Genomic DNA, 23488 nt, shown 5'->3' on the forward strand with positions numbered 1-23488 from the left:
AGTCATCTGGGAAGCATGGTTCAGCCAGTTTACATAACACTTTTTGTCCTTCTAGATTTGTTTTACTGGATGTAAAATGGATGAACATATAACCAGATAAAGAATCTAATGAACTGCAAAGAACTGGCTATTTGTCACTATTGTGGTTTCACCAGGATTATCCAAATTTTCCTGTTTTGACCCAAACATAAGAACACATCTGTCCTTACAGAGATTCTAAATAAATGTATGAAAAAATTATGTCTAAACAAACACCCATCTAGTATAAAATTACTACTTATATTATTTGAGCCTCAATTTAATCCCTCTCCAGTGATAGTTGTCCATGTCAGAGACAGACAGTAGATGGTTGCTACAGTTATACCTTGCTGTAGGGGATGAAAGTGGGGCGTTCTAGTAGTAAAAGCAGCATCTATCACTAGACTCTCTCTCATCCCTTGTTTTTTGTACCATAGGGGAATTTTAACTAGAAAAGCGTTGAAATGACTGTCCTCTGAACAAGTTAAATATCTTCTACGCAAGTCAGATAAGCCATGCGGTTTACTAGATGTTGCACTAGCACACAGAATTTTATCCCATCAGCCCCCGTTCTTAGGCATGGGAATCCATTCCACAAAGTTGAATCCAGTTCCAACGTGAACCAATTCTACTGTGTTTCCTAACTGGGTGGACCATTACTGCAGGTTCATGGTCACTAGAGCCCATCATATATGCACACAGCCAATCTAGGAGCAAAAGAGAGCTTAAGATAAAGTTATGTTTGTGGCAGCCTTAACTCTATCCACTTATGCATTACAATATTCAGTTTACATCCGGGGAAGGATTAAAACAGTTCTCAACATCCTAGCAAGTTGACACTTTTTCCTGGTGGCTGTCAACCTGTGCGCCAGAAACTTAGGTTCCATTTAAAAAAATGGATACATTAAAAAAATCCCTATCCCTAATTGTTAAAAAGACAACCTTCAAAATGTTAAATGTAACATGATGCACTGTTATCCTGAGGCTTCAAACAGCCTGAAGTAATAGAATTAATAGAAGAGAATTGTTGCCAATCGCTTAAATGGGAAGTTACCTCTGGAGGGCGAACCACCACTTATTTTCACCCCAATCTGAAACCCATAGGTGCTGGAAGTAGGGGTGCTGCCACATACCCTGGCTTGAAGTGGTTTCCATTGTCTACAGGGTTTATAGTTTGGGTCAATGTCTCTCAGCATCCCCATAATAAAAATAATTCCAGCACCCCTGCTTTAAAAAGACATGATTGTGCATTATTTCTCAATTAGTACATCATAACATTTATCATTTTAAATTCACATGGAACATCTACCCAGGATACTTAATTTTGTTGACACTCATGTTGACGCTGCACATTTTCTTCTCAACAGCACAGTTTTCCTTAGGTGCAATCCACATGAGTCAATGAGCTACAAAGTGAATTTTCTAGGATAAGCACCTATATAGAAGCCTTCCTTAGGTGCAGATGACACAGTTACCTACAGAGATAGCTGTAACAGATGGGAAAACTTTCATTATTAGTTAGTTATACTTATCCTGTACCATACTTAGAGTTTACTGTGTACTTTTCATAATCCATGAGTCTTCTTTATGAATGCCCGGAATACACAGTAGTACGCAATACTTGAAAGTATGCATTTGTAGTACCCAAGGTTATAGAAAAAATGTATGATATTGTATTTGAGAAATAGTGTGCATTTGCGCACAAGAGCAGAGTTCAGGATTGTGTACCAACCTTTACTGTCATTCATAGCAGTCCTTAACAATGCAGCCTTAATATGCTCTTATCACAGTTTTGTTTTCTATGAAAAAAGAAAAATCCACAGCATGGAGCTATTTGGATAGGCACCTCTGGAACGCCTTAGTCAAGAGACCTTAGCAGGCCTGCAGCAGGGAGCCCCAATCCTGCACGTATTTGGCATTGTACCAGTTTTACCTCACAAAACACACCCTTCTATGGAGCAAGTTAGCCATTCAATCACACATAGCCCAACCTTCTTTAGCGTCACTTCACCAGCCCCATGTTGGCATTATCAATCATGGTTCAATCCTGCACCCAGTGAAGTCATTGATTTAAATGGGAGCAGGATCAAATCCTTACTACACTTGCTTGACGTGCAGTTTTTTCCTCCAGTCAGTCGTGTTTTGATCTGGCAAAGTTGTTTTCATTGAAATGGCACTTCTCACTGATGGCTCTTTTCCATTCCAAAATTCAACCTCATACCTACAGACATGGATATAACCATACTAAAGGGAGGGGCAGGAGGAGTGGAAATCACAAGAGCGTTTTTCACTGTAACAGGGAAAGAGTATATTTTGTTTATTCTTTTCATGGTCAGAAACTGATCATTAAACTTTCCAAAGTTAATCAGGTCTTTCATGACACCAATTGTTTTACATCTTCTGCCTCTAAATTGAAAGTTTCAGAAAGCTATGAGTGATGAAAAGAAGGATTTGGAAAGGAAACAGTTATGTAACCATAACCTTTGCCATCTTTGCTGTTCCCACTCCCACTTAGAGGTATTATACGGTTAAAACCACCAAGACAAAAGAACCAAATATTAATGATACATAGTTGACAACAAGTCAAAAGTCATAGTGCAAATGCAGATACTTCACCAGTGCACACAATCATGGCATCTGTGCAGGAAACTATAGGCCCATTATTGCACATAACTGCACTTTATAAAATGATGGGTCTTTATGTCCTCACTTCTTAAAGGTTCTTAAAGGCATAGTACTCAGTTTATTACTTTGGAATGAGGAAGGAATGAGTCCATCCTACTAAGATTTTACCCTATTGTTTCAGTACAACTTATTCTTACACCATTCACCAAATGAAATCAAATAATTCTTTACCCCTACCAAAAAAAAGGCTGCCCCTCAACGGATTTTGTCCCCTACCTCTTTGCAAGGCTCCTCTCCTGTGGCCACCCTTACTACTCCCTAGTGTGCCTGGGAGATTTTCTGCCTCCTAGCTCCTCCTATAGCTAAGCTATCTGCTCTCACACTGCTACCCCTTCCTACAAAACAACTCGTAACTCTGGGACTGCTCTGCTCCCTGCCTCCCCCGAAAAAGGGGCTGAAGTATTGAATGAGTCAGGCCCCATAGAGCTATGCTGGCCAAAACAAAATGGTTGGCAAATATGAATATCATTATATCTTTCTTACCCCCCAAGATGTAGATCTGTTCTATTTACAAGAAGATGTTTTACAAATACTCATTGCTGAAATAAACTGTTGAAACAGGTAAGGAAATCATGAGACTAAACCCAAGGCCACTCAATGCAGTGTCTGTTAAACATTTATTAGTTTTATATAATAACTGTATCTGTTATCTTAGCAGAAACTGATTGCGCATACATTTATAATCCACATATTTATAAAATAAATATGTTAAAGGTGACCTGCAGCTTTGTTTTAAGGTACAACCTTAAAATCAAATGCTGGCTGAATGCCCCAAACAAACAATGTAAGAGGGCATTTCTGCACACTTTAAACATTTGCTAGGGCTGCAACAAGTTATCTCCCACAACTGCTGGCTACAGTTCGATAAGATGCTCCAATGTGCATTCTACAAGGGAGGTCATACTCAATGTTGAACTATGATAGAGAATACAGGCTGCCTGTAGGATTAAGAAAGTCTAGTTCTTCCCCGAACCAGTATTGCGTAGCTTTGTAAGTTTTCAATGTTATTCTATATGCTATAGGACAGAGATGACAAGTCTTTTTTTGCTCTAAGAGTGAAAGAATGGCATTTGAAGATAAAACCGGTTTTCGTTATAGCTCAGAACCACAGTCTATTTTATACAGCCTTTCCCCTCTACCTCTTATCACAACAACTGTCTTTGGTTGAAGAAAGTTAGATGGAATTCCTTTGGGAATTCATCAATACCACCCTTAGCTCAGCTAAGAAGTCTTTATTTCCCTACAAAGGGTCAAGCTCTCTGTCATCACAGAGCTCGGTGAAGAAATAGGCTAGGTTGGTAAATCCAGGAAATAAAAGAAGGTTAACCCCAGATACAGCACCCTTGGCTTGTTCTCCTTGCTCTGTCCATCTCTTTCCTACTCTGTGGTTCACCTGAATGATCTGATCTCTGCTGCCTCACCCTCTGTGTGCTATGTTATATAGGTGGGGGTGTGAGATAACCCGCGCTGGCTGCCACCTCCGGACGACTCTCGTGGTGGTGGTAAGGTTGATACCACTATTAGAACAGAGCAAAAGAACTTTACAAAAAAGCACTTTGGGGGCAGAAGAAGGAGAAAAACATACTTCTCTTGCTTCCTTGGTAGAAAGCTTGCATTCCCTGAAAGGTGTGGCAACCTTACCAATAGCAACAGCACAGTGAATGCTGGGGCATATTATTCAAGAGCTGAAGGATGGCAATTTACTGATGTACAAAACAGAAGCAGCACAGTTATCCTGAATATCTGCTGACAAATTACGGTTTGTGTGCTGAATGTCTCAAGTCAACAAGATAACCTTTTATTTATTAGATCACTTCTATAAGTACTTGTGTTAATTTTCCAAAGGAAGATACTATGGAAGAAGGCAGAGATTTAACTTCTTGTCTAAAATTAGAAGCAACTTGTTAGGCAAAGGAACAGAATTCTAACATATAGGTCATAGCTTCAGGAAAATACAGTAGAAGGAGGATTCCATATTCTAATTCTGGCTGAATCATTTTGTCCCCTTGGGCAAGTTACTTGACCTCCTTGTCCCAAAGTGAATAGTAGGAAAATTAGATTAAAAATAGGTTGTAATTAAAAATATGAGCTAAAATATTCTGGGCAACACAGTGAATTCACATTATAAAAGATTAGTAATCTTTTAAACATATTTTAAAATAGATCTCTGCTAGAGTCTAATATTAAAGTATGGTCACATGTCATAAGGATTTTTTAATATTCTGCCACAACACACACAATTTATTAAAAGCTTATTTTTCAGAGTACCACATCTATTTGCACTTACAATAATTCTATGTTTCTGATGTAAACAATACAAAGATCTTACAGAATGATCTGGACTATATTTAGAGATTCCTACCAACAACTTAATTACTTAAATGGCTGCCATTTTTCCTTTTACCAGCAAACTAAATATAGAGGGTTATCTGTAGACATCCAGAATTGCTAAAAGGGAGCAACGATTCCCCAGTGTGGACTGGAAAGGCCAAGTTCCTAATGCAACAGATGGAAAGGGGCCAGAACTTCATCTGGCGTACATCTGTGTAGTTCCAATGAATTCAGTTGAGCTATACCAATTTACACCAGCTGAGGAACTGACCCAAGGTTCCTACATTTAAATTATATTCCCAAATACAATTTGAGAGGATTATAGAAAGCAAGAGAGAGACTGTTGTGTATTCCTTTCTGTAAAGATGTCTGTCGTTATGTGTCTTATGCTGGCATAACATAAGAACACACTATTTCTACATGCAAGGTTTGTAGCCCAAATGGTCAAATTAGAAATTCAGAATCCAACAGTCAGAAGTTTGATTCTGAACTTCCTAACTTGTAAACAACTTTTTTCAAGTTACAACACTGTAATGAGATTATTTTTAAAAGTACTTCTGCTTTCAGTCTTAACGATAATGATGATATGGGAATCTACTTCGGAATCTAAAAAAAATCACCATCGGCATCAAGATAATTTATACTTTTCAATAAAAACAAGTGCATTTGTTTCCGCTGCATACTGCATTTGACTAGTGATACAACACTTGAGGCTGTAAATTTAAACCTCTTACTAACTTCTGAGTGCATAACCATTCCTCTGCAGAATTCCTGTTGAAAATCTGCATAGCCTGATGTATAAACAGCTATTTTGCTCAAAGATGTTAAAAGTACCAGTGGAAATTCCTTGAACTGAAGATGTTTGACTAACAGAAACTCAGAAGCTGAGCAGAGCTTCTAAATTCCTGGATTCAGAGTTACTTTGCTTATGGCCTTATCTACCCTAGTCAATTTTAACATGCAATGCATGGACCCCATAATGGATTTTAAAATATGTGACAATACAGAATTTCAAACAGTGCACATACAGATGATCACACCACTGACTAAACTACATTTGCTCTAAAGAAGTCTAACCACTGTATCATCCACCACTATGTCAATCTCTACCAGTGCAACATCAGTGTAGACGACAAGCACTAGCTGCAAAGGAACAATTAGTCCACTTACCACTGTTTCAGAATATACCAGTCACTCCTTGGGTGGCCTCTCTAGTTAAGTTTGCCTGAGACCAAGCTCTCCCAGAATCCTGCCACTTGTAGAAACTGAGCTGCACCAACCTTTAGATCATGATGCACATAACTCTCTAACCCACAACTCCTTCTTTGAGATTACTATGTTACAAAGCAGCTTTTGGAGCACAGCTCTGAAGAAGCCAGCCTGTGAAAATGTTGCAAGCTGGCCCAAAGCAGAAATTAGGGCACTTGTTAATGTGAAGTCATGAGATGATTTAGGTGCAACTGAACCTAATTTGGAATATCCTGTTTTATGACAGTGTCCCCAAGCATCTTGCCCAGCAGGGTATCTATCACTCTGGGAAACTGCCAGAAGATAAAGGGACTGAAGATCTAACATATAGAGGTGTGGAATGCCAAAAGCAGCTAGGGGCAGGTAGAAAATCCTGACCATTTGATGCCATGCTGCTTGTAAGTTTTGAGCAGGATACTTCAAACATCATCCATTCCAGTGGCACAATCACTGTTCCATTCTAATTGCAGTGGCAAGCAGGCAAGTACCACTCTTAGTCACAAGCATTTAAAAAAAAAATAAAAGGAATTTCCTCTTAGCTTGTTATGACCAAGCAGCCATGAAAATATTGAATAGCTCCATTTAGTCATAACAACTTTTCTTTAGATGAGTTATGTGAAGATTTTTTTAAAGTATCATAATGGGATATTAATCTCAAATGCAGCAAACAGGCAAGCCCTCAAGAGTAAAACAAAACTGATTTTTTTTAAAAAACGTGTCTTGACAGATTAACACACAAGCACAGTCAACTTGTCAAGTATGTAAACCATGTTTTGCAAGAGGCTCTGCCTGGATTATATCATACTTACAAAATATAGCATGCAATACCAATACAATAAACAGTACTAATTTTTAAACTGCAGGTGGGTGACCTTTTTTCAATGTCATACAGCAACAAAGAAGGCCCTTCCTTAAAAGGTTTGAAATAATTTAAATTTAATTTTCAGTTCCAATTTTAAATCCTGGAAATTTGACATTTTCAGTCTGACTGTATACCACCTGGGGCTGAAATACTGGGATGCCATTAAATTCAACTGATATTTCTTTACCCCGCCTCTTTAGTTTTATTGCTCATAAAAAAAAAAGTTTGTCTTGGAGAGTGATGTCGTCTGTCTATAACACAGGTACAGAAATGGTTGGACAGTGCAGGCTTCCCTGAAGGGACCACGTCAAGACAAAAGAGCTTATTTCAGTACTGACCCTTTTAAGACTGCTGACAATATTCCCAAATAGCACCAGGTGTGGTTGTTTGATGCGGATGAATGTCAAGTTAAAAACTGGATTTAGCAGAAATTAAAAAGGTATATAATCAGTGTAGAAAGACCTCATGATCTTCACAATATTGTATATGTGGTTAGTCTCCTAAGCAAAAGTTGCAACACTGCTAAAATCCCAGAATTTTATGTGTATGACCACAGGAAACTAATTTACCATATCTGACAGTGTGTACGTGGCCATCATTTCATCGCACTGTTCTACCTGCTTCCCCATGCCTGCGAGGTATCAGGGGACTGACATTCAGAAAAGGTCTGCTCCCAGAGGACTTCAGAAAGTAGATTTCATATCAGTTTTTATACCCTGCCCACTCAAAAGAATGAAGTCGGTCAGGAGAGCACAATACTCTCATGGCTGTTGCATTTCTTGTTGGAGGGCCATTCAGCTACTGATCTAGGATTCAATTGTTTTGGAGGACTAGCATTTTGCCTCCTATTATCACAGGGGCATTTTTTTCAAATAAAGCAACAAATACTGTACGTTTGGTCAAGGGGAGGGCTTTTTAAAGGGACACTACTAAGGGATATAGCCATTATTGTATTTGCACAGTAACATTTCTAAAAAAACCTTTAATATACATTCCAACTGCACAGCTAACTTTACACTGAACCAATTAGTCTAATTTGCATCTTCATCTGGCTCTGCAGCATATAAATTACCCCAACCTACGTATAACCTCTGAATTTTACTCAGTGTCACATTAATATCTGTGCTAGGTATTAAAAAAAATAAATGATTGAGAGGGAGCAGTTATACTGTTACCAAAAATAAGCTTATTTTAAACCTTTATTATGAGGCCCACTTATTAACATTTCCAAACTATGGCTCTGATGCATCAAATTGTCATTTTTGTGTTAATTGTTATAAAGTGAACGTAAGACAATATGTAACATAAAACCAAATACAATGCAGACATAAAAACATGTATTCAATCACTGTTTTGGTTTATCGGTGCTAGGGCTACAATAAAATGTCTGTTACAAAATCTGAGCAAATATTTTAGAAAGAATTCAAAATGGCTGGAGACTATAAACAGAAGAGCTTCATAAAAAAAAAAAAAACTGTTCACCACCATTTTTCTCCACATTTGCTGACAGATTTCTCAGTTATCCAAATAACTTTATAAACCAAATTCACAGCCCTAGTTAGGGCTTCAGACAGTTGCGTGCTTGGAAAGGGCTTTGTTTAAAACATGTACTCTTGGGTCACAAGGATACAAGCTGAAAGTAAAACAGTGCACTCCTTTGCAGAATGCATACTTTCCTCTTGTTCTAATGTTTTTTCGTTTGACTTTTCTCTTTATAAAAATTCTAAAGCTTAATTTTAAAAAAATCCAGAGTTAAGGTGTTCACTGCACATGCTTCACTAGTATATTGTGTAGAGCAGGAATCGGCAACCTTTGGCACACGGCCAGTCAGGGAAATCCGCTGGCAGGCCGGGACGGTTTGTTTACCTGCAGCATCCGCAGGTTTGGCCGATCGCAGCTCCCACTGGCTGTGGTTCACCGTCCCAGGCCGATGGGGGCTGCGGGAAGTGGCGGCCAGCACATCCTTCGGCCCGTACCACTTCCCGCAGCCCCATTGGCCTGGGACGGCGAATCGCAGCCAGTGGGAGCTGCGATCTGCCGAACCTGCGGATGCTGCAGGTAAACAAACCATCCCGGCTCGCCAGCGGATTTCCCTGACGGACCGTGTGCCAAAGGTTGCCGATCCCTGGTGTACAGTAACCTACTATTCTCAGGACTTCAGCAATACCTAAGTTTATGGTTAGTAAACATATTACCAACAATTAAGGAGTGACTGTTGCTACCATTGCTTTTTCCTGTCCAAACTCCAACTCTAAGTATAAAAAGATTAAAACACATTGAGTACTTTAACTCCAAATTCGTTTGCTCATTTTATCTTCAGATGAGGCTTTCATGTTTTAATGTAGTTATATGTTTATATACCACTGATAGTTCTATTGGCTACATTTCTTATTGGTTGATTTAATTGCTTAGCCTTATTACACGTTTGTTTCACTAACCTAGTAGGTAGATTACTGCTGATCAGTATTAAAGTTCTACTGTAAATCAGTCCGCTTTTGAAAATGCCAAGTTTACAATTTCATGTTTTCAACTACTCTTACCTGACTTTTTGCTTTAAGTAAAAAGGTTGCATAAGCAGTAGATGGACTTTTTCCAAAACCTGTTAAACTAGATTACTACAAAGAAAAAGAATCTGTACAATTCGTTGTGACTTTCCATTTACCTAAATTTGCTCTTTGTCAAACTTTAAAGATTGTGTATACAGGATGTGGCAGAGAAAGTTATCAAAAAAAGGAATAGATTTTTAAAACAAAATGTTTGTTTTTTTAAGAACCTGTTGAAGTAAAGAAATACATTATTTAGGGTTGGAAAGTGAAGCTTTTTGAGTCCAAAACAAACTTTAAGTAGGTGATTAACCTGGTGACTTTGGAGGACTTTTTGCTGGTTGCAATTCAAACACAGCAGCAAGGGATTAATATTTAATTCATGCCAACAGGGTTACTGTTGAGACTTGTGCTCCACTAAGCCTCAGTCAATACAATTATTGTAAATACACCGCACCTTCACAAGCTGGCACATTTATACTCAGTGGTTTAACAATACTAAACTTATCTTTGCATCATTTCAAAGAGAAAGGGAAAAAAAGCAAATGTGGCAGATACAAAAGCAAATTAAAACCCTACCTTCACCGAGCCCAAAGTCATTTTTACATAACTAAACCTTTCCTGACACCCCTTGTTTCTTTGGTTTAATATACAGATGCAGAAAGATGTGTGAATATGTTTGTTAATAAATAACACTGATTAGAAACTGCATTGTATGGTACCATTCTATAGTCAAGACAGGCAACAATCTTGCTACAGAGTAGTTAAAATGAAATATCTTTATTTCCTTCCTTTCCATTAAAAAAAATTGCATAGCTCTGATGTTATAATAAGAAAATGCATATTTCCTTCTTATGTATGTCAGTTTACCATGTTTCTGTATCCAGAGACTGGCGTTGTTTTATTAAGATAGTCTCGTATCAATACTTTTTTGATGCTTTTGAGAAGCTTCTACAGCTTCTTGTTGAAGGACCAAAGTTAATATTAAGTTTGGTAATTATCAATAGAACAATGGTATAATTCAGAAGTAGATAAATGAAATGTCATGTGTTCATTAGCTGCTGCAAAATCCTACCTCAACGTGGCGCAGCAGTTACCGTGGCTTGTCTGACAGCGAGGATAGCGGAGTGTATTCTTCAGTAGGTTCAACCATGCTATTAAGGCAGAGGTGGACAAACTACGGCCCACAGGCCACATCTGGCCTGCGGGACCGTCCTGCCCGGCCCCTGAGCTCCTGGCCCAGGAGGCTGTCCCTCGTCCCCCACAGCCACGCGGCACAATACTCTGGATGGCGGGGCTGCAGAGCCCAGCCTGACCCAGTGCTCAGCACGGCACGGCTGCCTGTCCTGGTGCAGCCGCACTGCCAGCCACCAGTGCTCCAGGCAGCGTGGTAAGGGGGCAGGGAGCGGTGCGGGGGGGTTGTGGGTGGGGTGGGATAGAGGACAGGGGAGTTTGGGGGGTGGAGGGTCCGGGGACGGTCAGGGGACCAAGAGCAGGAGGGGTGGATGGGGCAGGAGTCCTGTGGGGGGGGGGGGGGGCGCGTCAGGGGGCAAGAAGCAGAGGCTGGTCCATGCCTGGCTGTTTGGGGAGGCACAGCCACCCCTACCGACTCTCCATACAATTTCAGAAACCCGATGCAGCCATCAGGCCAAAAAGTTTGCCCGCCCCTGTATTAAGGCGTCAGACTTCCAACCCAGGGAGAGGACAGCTGTCCTCTGTCTTGAGGCTGGGTGCTATGTAAGTTGAGGAGGTAAATGCACCACTAACAGCATAGCCAGCGGGTGGATGAAAAAATGGCTAAAACAGCATGAATAAATGGGCCCCAACTCCCCGTGCACGCCTCAATCTGTTTTATGACGTTGGTGGGGAGTTCAGTCGATGAGAGGCTGTTAAGAATCTCAGGGGCCAGAAAAAGGACTGCCCTCTATAACTGCAGGATACTGACGAGAGACGATTCTATCAACCATCAAATGGAGGAGAAGGCAAGGACAGCTTGGGACGGACATCTTTGGTCTCTGTGAAACACGGCGAAGAAAGGAGATGGAAGTTAAGTGGAGACACAAAAACACCATCATGTTGGGAAAAGGAGAAGCCATGAGAACCGTTGGAGGAATCTGCCTCATCATCAACAAGGAATGGTTTTCATAAGTCATCTCCTGCAAGTTCAAGTCATCGTACATCGAGTGCTACACCTCCAACTGAACAAGAACAGCATCTTCAAGATTATTCAGCTCTATGCTCCCACAAGCAAAGATGCCAATATGGAGGAAATCTATCAAGAGTTCGAGGAAACCCTCGCTCAAAAATCCACATATACGATCATGATGGGAAGATTTCAATGCCGGAGTTGGAAGCAGGAAAGAAAGTGAAAAGTTCATTGGAAGGTATGGCATTGGCAAACGAAATCCATGAGGAGAGTGACTGGCAACTCTGGTGGAGACAAAAGAAATGTTCACTGGTAACACTTGGTTTAAGAAGAAGGTTGAGAGGAGGTGGACATGGATTGTGCCCAATGCGAAGAACAAGAATGAGATTGACTATATTTTGATTGATAAGCGGTGCATTGTACAAGACATCTTAGTAGTACCATCATTTAACACCAGTAGTGACCATCGCTTGCTCAGAGCACGGCTCAACTTCAACAAAAAGGTGAAGAAGCAAGTGCTACAGATGGCAAATCAGAGACAGCGGCCAAAAATATTTGACGAGGCAATCTTGAAAGCAAAACATTTCCAAGGAAGACTGGAGTCTTATAGATAACTGTGATGAGAATTATAAAAAGTCACTAATAAATTAATGTGTGAAATTAACCAAGGAAGAAAGACCGAAAAGAGTGACGGGAGGAATATCAGAGGAAACTAGGAACTTACTAGAGAAGCGGAGAAATATGAAGCAAAATGATGGTGACAAACTTGAGTACCCCCTCCTCTGCAAGTTGATAAGAAGAAGACTAAAGGAGGACTTTGAGAAGTACAGAAATGAAAGGCTCTAAAAGATGGCTGAAGATCACAGAAGCCTCAAAAAATGCAAAAGGGAACTGACACTGTACAGGTCAACAATAATGACACTGAAGAACAAGGATGGAAAACCAGTAATTGACAGAACAGGGATGGAAGCGGTCTTCAAACATTTCTACATTTATCTGAGACACAAACAGTTCAATGTCCCAGTACCAACACTTCAACAGACCAATGAGCATGTACGCCCAGTCCTTGTCAGCGAAGTTTGACATGCAGTTCACCAAATGAAGGAAGGAAAAGCCCCAGGTAAAGATGGACTGACAATCAAAATTATAAGAGCTGGAGGCTAAGACCTCTGGGAAACCCTTGCTCAGAGGTTTAGCCGTTACTTGGAAATGCAGAAAATACCCTCTAGCTGGAAGGAATCCAATACCATTCTGCTGTACAAGAAGGGCGACTGCGAAGATCTAAAGAACTATCGTCCAATATGTCTACTCTCACATGTCTACAAGCTGTTCACCAAAATAATAATAAAATGACTCTCACAGAGTCTGGATGGGCAGCAGCCGAGAGAGCAGGCAGGCTTTCGAAGGAATTTCAGCACAATGGACCATATTTTCCACTATAAACCAGCTATTGGGTATGCTAAAGGGAATACAAATTCCCTTTACATATTGCTTTAGTCAATTATGGAAAAGCATTCGACAGCATAGAGATCAATGCAGTGTTGAAAGCTCAAGCAGGGTATCAACCCAAACTATTTCAAATTATTAAACGAAGCACATTTTGACTGCACTACAGATATAACTTCATTTGATACTCCCCTTCACATCCCAGTTAAGAAAGGTGTGAAACAAGGAGACACAGTTTCACTAAAACTCTTCCTCGAAATGGTAATGAGGTGGATGAATTGGAAGGGTGAAATCAACATCAACGGAGAGCAGTTAAACCATCTCAAATTCACAGATGATAGTGTGTTGATCGCTGAAAATACTATATGCATCCGATGACGTGAGCTGTAGCTCACGAAAGCTCATGCTCAAATAAATTGGTTAGTCTCTAAGGTGCCACAAGTACTCCTTTTCTTTTTGCGAATACAGACTAACACGGCTGTTACTCTGAAACCTATCAAACACAAAAAGCAGCCAAGTCAGACTGAAAATTAACCACTTCAAAACGAAATTTAGGCAGTCTGATTCCTTGCCAAAAGTCAAAACAACAATCAAGGGAGAACAAATAGAAGAAGTTGAGCAATATGTCCATTTGGGCCAAGAAATTAACCTGCCACACGATCAGGAAGGTGAACTCTCGCGAAGAAAGAAAGCAGGTTGGTGCGCATTCATTTCTATCAAGGATGTCCTCCAAGGCGGGAAAAAAAGAAAAAAAAGAAAAAAAAAAATCAACAAGGCAACATGCGCCAGCCTCTTCAACTCAACAGTACTGCCAGCAATGTTGTACAGCAGCGAAACATGGGTGCTGACAAAGACAAAGGAGCAGTAACGGTCTGTCACAGAGAGGGCGATGGAAAAAAGAATTCTGGGAATTTCAGTCTGTGACTGAGTCCCCAGTGAAGTGATCAGACAGTAGAGTGGAGTGCAGGATGTCATCATGGAGAGCAGGCATAGTAAACTGCAATGGGCCGGGCATATAGCGAGGCTCATTGACAATTGATGGACTGCAGCTGTCACCGAGTGGTACCCACGGGAACTGAACGACCGCTCAGCCGATCTCCAAAGAGATGGGAAGAATTTATTGTGAAAAGACATGGCCGCATATGGAGACTGAAGGCCAGGATATGAGAAGAATGGAAGATGTGTTGTGATCGGTGCAATCTATATGAGGGCTGAAGGACCGATAGATCAAGGTGTCGATTAGAATTTTCTTCTTCCACTTCTAGTGTTTCTCAAACCAGGTAGTCCTATCTATTCCACAGAGGTTCCATGGAATTTAAGAAAATTAATACCCTTCCCCGCCCTGGCTTACTAAATTGATTTTGATCAGGACCACAATGGCAGCACTATCTTCCGAACAGTAAATACTCTGTTTTTGGTGAGTTCTAGAGGGAAATGACCCAACAGAAAAGAACATAACAGATTTTGGGTATGGGAAATGGTACAGTTTGTAAGTATTTTATTTTGATCAGTCATTCATTTTCGGTTACATATTTTGGCCTTTATGGTTGAGCAAGGAATATTCCATTGATTGAGAGCCAATGTAAACTTTCCCCCTTTTTCAGAAAAGGTGGGGATAAGGAGCCAGAGTTATTCTTCCCCCTGAAACATTGGTGGGAAATGTACACAAACCTCCCACACAGTACCATAAAAATGGCTGTAGTTCTTCCATGCCTGTGAGATAATCCAGCTGCTCCCTGCCTACACTGAATGTTTTCTTTTCCTCCCGGTTTGGTCTCTTGAAAACATTTTTCAAATTTTAGGCCAAACATCTCTAACTTTAGGTGCTAAACTTGAGTTCTTTAGGACTAGATTTTAAGAGGTGCTGGCATTCACACTTCTACTTATTTCAATTGTAATTGTAGATTCTCAGCAGGACACAGGACTAAGTGCACATTTTAGATATTTACAAAAAAAATCCTCCCTATTTGAAATGGTGGCAGTTAGAGCTTTATCAACACTACAGCAAAGTCTGGTATTTTACCACCATTATACCTAGACCCATACAAACAGTTAAATACATCAGAGACTCCTGGAGCCTTGTCTACACTACAGCTTCTACTGGTTTCACTGAAGGAGTGAGTTTTTGTTTGCTTTGTAAATTTTCTTAGTGTAGACAAGAGCTACGTCTCAAGTTGAGCACACTAAAATGGGGACACCCACAACTAATGGACGCTTTCTAAAGTTTGGGTACCAATTTTTTTTTTTTTTTTTTAAAAAGAGATTGTGTTTTCTTTCCTCCTCTACTCCTGTTAAATTTTGTCCTTATTCTTAGAGAGATGGCTTTATTCAGATTTTAACACTTATCCTCACATGACATAGAGCTGCAAAATTCCACTGTCAAGGGATAACAGTGAGGCCCTTTTTCACTGACTCAAAAGTTCTCCATTAGTGTGACAAATGGGGTTCTGTCTGTACCACTTCTGAAACTGTATCATGAAATTACTGTCATGTATGATGAATCCTCTATGAGTTACCAGGGTTGTTTCATGTCTCTGCCAGGCCAGAGACTATGGTGAATGATCAGCACTCAATGATCATCTATTCAAAGTAAAACACTTTGAGACAATAGATTTGCTCTACCTGGGAGAAGAAGCTTCCTCCTCCTGTCTGAAAGGAGTGTGTTTTGGGCAGAATAAAAGAAGGAGAGGAGAAGTCTATAAAGGAGCTCACAGGGCAGAACACACAATCCTATAGACTCTCCCCCTCCCCACACACAAAGACAACCCCAACCAATCATACACCCCATATGGAACCCCCCTTCAGCAATACAACCCATGCATGAGCTTACCCTCCCTCTCTCACACACACACATATATAACACTTGCACACAGAGAACAGGTGTCTCCTCTAGGCCTTTCTGCACCAGGCTGAGCTGAGTTGCAACAAGACCAGTGTCTGCCCATTTGGGACCAGCATGGGACTCCCTCCCCAACCCCACCTCCCTCTGGACTCCCTTCCTAGAACAGACAGTCGGGAGAATCTGTGGAAAGCTGCAGTAAAGGGCCCACACCCCAGCACCCGGCACATTGTTTTGGAGAGTAGTCACAAATACTGAACAATGACAATAGGACCCTGGGCTGATGAGAAGCCACTCCTCAGTCTCCCAGTGGGGGGAAAGGGAAGGATCATCATCAGCACATAACACCCCAAATGTCTATGTGCAGTCTCTGAAGCCCAGAGCTGCAGACACAAACATTCTGGAACAAAAAAATCCAGCACAAGAGAATGAGAGGAAATAGAACTGTCCCATTACTGTGAAGTTGGGGGAGGAGGGGAAGGCACAAAGAATGGGACAAATGGCTTCCCACACTAGGGAGCATCAGATCCAATACAGCCCCAAGATGGGGAATGGGACATGAAGCCTTTTCCCACTAAGGGGCACCAGCTTAGGGGCACAGCATCCAGCAAGCCAGTTCTTGGAGACAGCAGCACCTGCTCAAGGATTTGCGGTGTTCTGCACATGATCTGCTCTGTGCCTCCTGGGCAGGGCCTGGATCCACCTCTGTACATAACACCAGCATGGAGCCTCTCCATCTTTTCCTCCAAAACAACTGCCCCTGGGAATCTGGGTCAGTTTTTCCCCAAATCAAAGGCTTTAATCCTTTTCTTTTCTCTATTTAAAGAAAAATAAAATTGCCAGGAACTCAACACTCCTGTGCAACCCTACAATAATAAACCATTGAGTACAAGTAACCCTACAATAACAAACCAGTGTGGATAGCCTGCACAGCCCCAGCACTGCTGAGCAACCCCATAATCACAATGCAGCCCAGGAACGCCAAGGGAGGGGAAAGCATTGGATGGGAAAACACATTTACGTGATAAGTTCCTGCTCCCCTTTTGTTCCAAACAAATATGAAGGACAGAGTACACAGTGAGATGACAGGGGAATCAGAGCTGCCTGCCAGGAGCACCCACCCCATGGTAACAGGCTGGGCATGGCACTCATCTGCCTCTGCAGATGACAGGGAAGAGGCAGTTGGGAGGATGATGGTCAAGGAGGGGGTGACTGAAAGGGAAGCAAGGGGATGGCAAGGGCAGAAAAGGGTCAGATGGGTAGAAGTGGTCTTTCTGGGATAAGAGAAGAAAGAAGTTGAGTGGCTCAGTTTGAGACAGCAAGTCCCCAGCTCCCTAGGGCCTTGCTCTGAGGGCCAGCACAGATGCAGGCTGTGGAGCTGGGGCAGAGCCACTTTGCACCAGATTATGACGACAGAGGCTGCTGCAGGGGCAAGGAAAGCAGAGGGGTGAAGGATCCTGCCTAACGAACACAGATAATCTCCCCAGGACTTTCAAGGGAAGGGTGAGCTAGTGAGGGACATTGCATTTAGAATGTTTTATTGTTTTGGGTATGATCTATATTTTCCTGTGCTTTTCATAATTAAATATAAAGAGCATAAATACAAGACTGAACAAAATGAGTGTACAGACTGCTTCACAACTGCTGCATGCCGCTGAGTGTTAAATTATAAAACAGAAGCTTCACACCTTATGGGTGAAATTCTGGCAGAAGGGTGTGTTTAAATACTGGTGAGTCTGAAGGGCCAGTACTGTGTCCAGAGGAACACAGTAGCTGGATAGCAGGTTCTGACACTCGGAGGGGGGTGCCAGAGAAGGTCTGCACCTTGAGTGTGCACCCAGGTACCCAGACATTGGGGCAGTGGCTGGACTCCATTTGGATTTCAGGAGCCTGAAACACTGTGGGGATCCAGAGCACAGAAGCTTGGACTCCCCTCATAGCGATCCTACTGGATGGCTAGGAAGGAATGCTCACTAGCATCTGTTGATGAATGTCATAAATGGCTGCAGGATATATATTTTTGTCTTCTCCTGAAGTCCCTCTCTTATATGTAAGGCCCTACCAAATTCATGGCCATGAAAAGCATGTCATGGGCCATGAAATCTGGTCTTTTGTGTGCTTTTACCCAATACTATACAGATTTCATGGGGGAGACCAGCGTTTCTCAAATTGGGGATCCTGACCCAAAAGGGAGTTGCAAGGGGGTTACAAGGTTACTTTAGGGGGTCATGGTATTGCCACCCTTACATCGACACTGCTTTCAGAACTGGGCGGCCAGAGAGCATCAGCAGTTGGCTGGGCACCCAGCTCTGAAAGCAGCACACCATACCATACCATTCCACCCTTACTTCTGCACTGCTGCCTTAAGAGCTGGGTGGCCAGAGAGTGGCAGCTGCTGATTAAAGGCCCAGCTCTGCAGACAGCAGCGCAGAAGTAAGGGTGGCAATACCATACCACGCCATCCTTACTTCTGCACTGTGCTGACGGTGGCGCTGTCTTCAGAGCTGGGCTCCCAGCCAGCAGCTGCCTCTCTCCAGCTGCCCAGCTCTGAAGGCAGCGCTGCTGCCAGCAGCAGTGCAGAAGTAAAGGTAGCAGTACCACAACCCCCGCATAATAACCTTGCAAAACCCTCCCCCCACTCCAACTCTTTTTCAGGTCAGGACCCCTACAATTATAACACTGTGAAATTTCAAATTTAAATAGCTGAAATAATTAAATTTACTATTTTTAAAATCCTATGACTGTGAAATTGACCAAAATGGACCACAAATTTGGTAGGGCCCTACTTATAGGAAGGTGATCTAGCATGAAGATATGAGACAGAAATACATTCATTTAGTTGGCAATTTAGTTAAAATCCAACAGTTCAACAAGTAATTTGCTTAGTAAAAAACTTGGTAAACACTTTCTGTACTACAGATAGCATGACAGCAGATTCATATTCTTCAGGATACTTTGCCAGGGGAAAAAACCTAACAGATTCCCCTATGCAGATACTCTAATATTTTATGAGACAATTTACCAGTTTTTACTATTGGTCTCACTCCAGTCTAAACTCTTAACTACATAGCTCTCCCTTCCTACAACTTTAATCATATTGGGAAGATACTCATTTTCCACTTTTCCCATCATGATGCTCAAAACTTACAAGTCAGTAACATTTGTTAAGTTCACCTGGATACCTTACAAAGCTACAAGAGGTATACACCACTATCTCTCCATTTAATTCAATGTTATCCGTCATCCAACAAGACCTTTAAATGGAGGCCCATCACAAATCTTATAATCTTCCTTTATCTTACCTTTCAGAAGTGAAGCACTTAACACTTATTTCATTGTACTCTTAGATTCATAGATACTAAGGTCAGAAGGGACCATTATGATAGTCTAGTCTAACCTCCTGCACAACGCAGGCCACAGAATCTCACCCACCCACTCCTGTGAAAAACCTCACCTGTGTCTGAGCTATTGAAGTCCTCAAATCGTGGTTTAAAGACTTCAAGGAGCAGAGAATCCTCAAGCAAGTGACCCGTGCCCCATGCTACAGAGGAAGGCAAAAAACCTCCAGGGCCTCTTCCAATCTGCCCTGGAGGAAAATTCCTTCCCGACCCCAAATATGGTGATCAGCTAAACCCTGAGCATATGGGCATGATTCACCAGCCAGATACCCAGGAAAGAATTTTCTATAGTAACTCAGATCCCACCCCATCTAACATCCTATCACAGGCCATTGGGCCCATTTACCATGAATATTTAAAGATCAATTAATTACCAGAATCATGTTATCCCATCATACCATCCCCTCCATAAACTTATCGAGTTTAATCTTAAAGCCAGATAGGTCTTTTGCCCTCACTGCTTCCCTTGGAAGGCTATTCCAAAACTTCACTCCTCTGATGGTTAGAAACCTTCGTCTAATTTCAAGTCTAAACTTCCTGGTGGCCAGTTTATATCCATTTGTTCTTGTGTCCACATTGGTACTGAGCTTAAATAATTCCTCTCCGGTATTTATCCCTCTGACATATTTATAGAGAGCAATCATATCTCCCCTCAACCTTCTTTTAGTTAGGCTAAACAAGCCAAGCTCCTTGAGTCTCCTTTCATAAGACAAGTTTTCCATTCCTCAGATCATCCTAGTAGCGCATATCTACAGTAAGCATATTCAATCACCTGTTAGTGTTTAATAGGAAAAAAAAAAAAGCCATTTTCACCTTCCTACACACAAGTAAAATTTACCCCAAGAACCATGCAGAGAGGGCTACTGTCATTCCCTCTCCTGGGGTTTGTATCAAAAGAAAGCAACTTAAAATTTTATTTGGGGCTCCATCCTGGTCCCATTCCCTCCTGGGTCTCTCACATTCACTTTTTAGAGCTATGTCAGGCCCTTTATGGAGCAGGAGGATTGCTGGCTGCTTGGACATCTGCCCTGTCCCTCCCCAAACAAGTGGGCATATTGCTTTGAGGGCCCACACCTCAGGTTCTGCTGGCTCACAGAAATCAAGAGGTTAAACTAACAGTGTTTTAATATACCTTCCCCATCCCTTGTTATAAATTTAAATATTTTATAGAAGATTAGAATTTTCCATGTAATAAATTGAAGCATTAGTTTTATTACACCATAAAATATGACAATGTATTAGAATAGCTAAACAAAGAGTGGGTGTTCAGGAAGAGAGGATTTGTGGCTCTGCAGACCAGCTCGGGAAAGGTATTACATGTTTAAGGGGCTGCATGGAACAAAGGATGAAGACACTTATATAAGTGGGCAAGAAGGCAATGAAAGCTAGCATTACTGACAGAGCAAAGAAGATAAAAGAGTAGATAAGTAGGGGGAGACATAGCCCTGGTCTACACTACAAACTTACGTCGATATAACTGTTGCTCAGGGTTATGGAAAATCCACTCCTGGAGCAACATAGTTACACCAATTTAATCCTGATGTAGACAGCGTTGTGTTGACCAGAGAGCTTCTCCTGTCAACACAGCTACCTCCTCTTAGGGAGGTAGAGTCCTACGCCAATGGGACAAGTTCTCCCACTGGCATAGGTAGGTGTGCCACTGCAGTGCTGTAAGTGTAGACAAGCCCTATAGTTGCTAAAGGCCTTAAAGATGAGAACAAAAAAACCCTTGAATTTGATGCAGTACAGAAGGTGGTACCAGGAGGCATTCAGAGGGGGCCTGACAGTCAAAATAAGCCAAGAAAATGACCTTAGTAGCAACATTTTGCAAGGAATTGATAAGTGTCAACCAAGAACGAGGCCAGACACAAGGCAGTTGTAGTAGCGAAGTTAAGAGATGATGAAGGCCCAGGTGGAACTTTTAATGATATGAATAGAGAGAAAAGAAGCAGTGTTGGATAGAAGGAGACAGGTCAAGAGTGGGGAGGTAGATTTGTGTGATACTGGCATAAAGGTTTCAGAGTAGCAGTCGTGTTAGTCCATATCCGCAAAAAGAACAGGAGTACTTGTGGCACCTTAGAGGCTAACAAATTTATTAGAGCATAAGCTTTCGTGGGCTACAGCCCACTGCATCGGATGCATAGAATGGAACATATAGTAAGAAGATATATATATATAAATATATATATATATATATATATATACACACACACACACACACACACACAGAAGGCGCAAGTTGCCATACAAACTGTAAGAGTCTCTATTCTGTGGCAATTTTGCAACAGAAAAGCTTCAAAAACAGACTCCAATGAGAAACTGCTGAGCTTGAATTAATATGCAAACTAGATACTATTATCTTGGGTTTGAATAGGGACTGGGCGTGGCTGGGTCATTACACGTATTGAATCTATTTCCCTATGTTAAGTATCCTCACACCTTCTTGTCAACTGTCTAAATGGGTCATCTTGATTATCACTACAAAAGTTTTTTTCTCCTGCTGATAATAGCTCATCTTCATTAATTAGCCTTACAGTTTGTATGGCAACTTCCACCTTCTCTGTGTATGTGTGTGTGCGTGTATATATCTCTTACTATATGTTCCATTCTATGAATCCGATGAAGTGGGCGGTAGCCCATGAAAGCTTATGCTCTAATAAATTTGTTAGTCTCTAAGGTGGCATAAAGGTGTAGCTGAAACTTTGTGAATGGATGCTATCCCCTAAAACAGTGGCTCTCAACCTTTCCAGACTACCGTACCCCTTTTAGGAGTCTTATTTGTCTTGCATACCCACAAGTTTCACCTCACTTAAAAAAGACTTGATTACAAAATCAGATATAAAAATACAGATGTGTCACAGCATACTATTACTGAAAATTGCTTACTTTCTCATTTTTACATTATAAATCAATTGGAATATAAATCTTGTACTTACATTTCAGTGTTTTGTATATAGAGCAATATGAACAAGTAATTGTACAAAATTTTAGTTTGTACTGACTTCGTGCTTTTCATGTAGCCGGTTGTAAAACTAGGCAAATACTGTATCTAGATGAGTTGATGTACCAGCTGTAAGACCTCTGTGTACCCCCAGGAGGTACAATATCCCTGGTTGAGAACCACTGCCCTAAAGAAAGCGTGTAGGATACCTAGCCCCTGAGAAACATATATATGCTCACCACTGTGATATCTATATGTTTGTACAAGCACAGTTCACGTGACCAAGATTAGAATGAACCTAAACACAGGACATAAAATTTAGAATACACACTTTTTACTCCTGAATTTATTCCACATATTTCCCTGTAAACAAGAGGGGGAAAAATGAACACAAGACATCTGTAAACTGAAACTGGAGAATAAATTGGTTTACTTTTCAACTATTCTCTCCACCCTTTAAAAACTAGTTTTCCATAAAGGAGTGAAATAACTTCGATTAATTTTTTCTGCATTTAGACAATTGATACATTTGGTAGCACAAGATCATGAAACAGAATGTCATTTTATGCCCCTGAAGAAACTTGTTATGGAGTGAAACTACTCAACTCTACATTTATTTTATGCACAAACATGAGATAAAGAAGCTAGCATAAAATAGTTGAAAGACAATTTTTAATATTTAAAACTCATATTCAGATAACACAACAGAGATTATACCCACCACCCTTTAAATTAGCTAAGGCAACACAGAACTATATATGCTGGTTTACACATTTTGAAGCTGCACTTGAAAGGCTAGTTCCAAAAACATAACAGCCCTGGGGAACTAAATGATTGTGCAACAGCTCCAACTTGTTCCTGGCTCAGCACACTAAAGATCGCACGCTAAGGGCCCGTTTAGGGAAATTGTGACAGACGACAATCAACTTTCAACTAAAGCCAAAAGCCACCCACACTAAGATAATTCACCTAAATAAGGAATAAGAGATGCAGGGCCTTCAAAATTCAAGTGCAGTGACATATGTTTTACA

The 23488-nt window shown here is 41.1% G+C and overlaps 1 protein-coding gene across 2 annotated transcripts in view; it reads right to left on the reverse strand.

The window, feature by feature from the left end:
- Positions 1-23488, reverse strand: part of NFE2L2 (NFE2 like bZIP transcription factor 2) — a 42184-nt gene that overhangs the window by 17246 nt on the left and 1450 nt on the right. The window lies entirely within an intron of this gene.

Source organism: Eretmochelys imbricata, chromosome 11, assembly GCF_965152235.1.
Source record: "Eretmochelys imbricata isolate rEreImb1 chromosome 11, rEreImb1.hap1, whole genome shotgun sequence".
Lineage (NCBI taxonomy): Eukaryota > Metazoa > Chordata > Testudines > Cheloniidae > Eretmochelys > Eretmochelys imbricata.